The 1,570-nt window shown below is 37.6% G+C and overlaps 1 pseudogene; it reads left to right on the forward strand.

Annotated features, from left to right (window-relative positions):
• Positions 1-456: 456 nt before the first annotated feature.
• Positions 457-1,293, forward strand: LOC149163674 (uncharacterized; annotated as a pseudogene).
• Positions 1,294-1,570: the final 277 nt, after the last annotated feature.

Below are 1,570 nucleotides of genomic sequence, written 5' to 3' on the forward strand. Positions count from 1 at the left end.
CTTTAAGAGTATGCCTTTCAGTAGAGTCTTCTTAACCAAGCTTTGAATAATGAATATGGAGTCTACCATGATTAAAAAAACATGAATATATCATTCTTAAGCTAATAATAAACCTTGAAAGAGAGCATATGTCTCAAATTCATTATTAGAGCAAGATCCCAATTCCCAAGAAAACGTTGATTCAATTGTTTTATTGAGGCAAAAAAATAACCCCTATTTTAGCTAAATTTTATAATTAATTTATAAAAACATTTGATATATATCTATCGCTTAATTACGCCGAAAGGTGTTTTCTCTATGAAGTTGGTTGGGCAAACAATGTTTAGTCCAGCCAATCCCCCCACTCCATTTTCATTGTTCTCTTCCATAAGAATTCAACACGTGTAAACCTTTTATCAGGCTCGATTTATCTTGCTACACTAGGTACGACCACCTTCCAAGGCAGGGAGTTAATGCATGTTGTTGAGTACAACCTTCTTCGGCTCGCATTTTTCCTGCGCAGAGTCGATTTCAGTTGACGCAGAGCCAACACGTTCCTCTTCCTTAGATTCATCAAGATCATAAATGACATACCATAGTTCGAGTCTTGTAGGCTCGCAAACACTTTGTAATTCGGACGCATAAGCGCCATCAGCACGGGAGAACTATGATCCGGTTTATGTTTTGTTGGAACGCTCAGGAGACACAATCTCATCTTCCTACACCATGTGTAACAGTACTATAGATTATCAGAGTAGCAACACTGACTCAACTTTAGATATGCTCCATTATGACTGTACTGACTCTTTAGAGTTGGAAATTGATCATAGTTGTGTATCGATTAATACCATGGACGAGCTTGAATGCCAATCTTTATTAATAGATCTGCAAATAGTTATCGGTAATGGTCGAAATAATTTTGAAAACCCCGTAGGGGTGCTAGCAATTAGCCATGACGACAAGGCATAAATGGTCAGCTGTTACTCCCGGGCCATGGGGCCAGACTGTGAAGGAGAAATAATAAGCAATGAGAGCTTAAACAACTCAAAGAACATGCAAGTTGATTCCCCCATGTAGCAATTTTATGGTGCAGAAGTTGATTGGCTTCTTGACCACCTAGATAACATGAGTGTTGCCATGGATTCAAATGATTTAGGCATAAATACCAATCAGTTGTGACGTAATGATCTCTAGGTCAAAGAGGGCATGGACTACTGACTGAGCATATTAAGACAAGTGGATCCATTGTCGTTATTTCAGATCGCTCTACCTTCTCAAGCTTTGTCTCTGACTTTCACAACTATTGAACATTAACTCTGACCTTGTCTTCTAATCCTTTACCAGCTTTACAAAGGTTCAATTGTTTGATCAAGGAGACTTTACTTAAGTTTTTTTCTTTTTATTTCTTTTAAGTAGGTTGAATGGAAGAAAGATATGCTTACTAGTGGAATGTTATTATCAAAATTGTGTGGAAAGATATGCTGCGTTGGCTTTGCGGAACTAGTACAATGTTTGAGTTTGATGTTGCAGGGGGATACAAAGATTGTTCTAAGGATCGAAGGACAAATAAAGGATATGCAAAGTAATTTGA

The sequence above is a fragment of the Pinus tabuliformis genome, chromosome 5_1, assembly GCF_031772625.1.
Source record: "Pinus tabuliformis cultivar Carrire ecotype Pingquan chromosome 5_1, CPIR1, whole genome shotgun sequence".
Classification (NCBI taxonomy): domain Eukaryota; kingdom Viridiplantae; phylum Streptophyta; class Pinopsida; order Pinales; family Pinaceae; genus Pinus; species Pinus tabuliformis.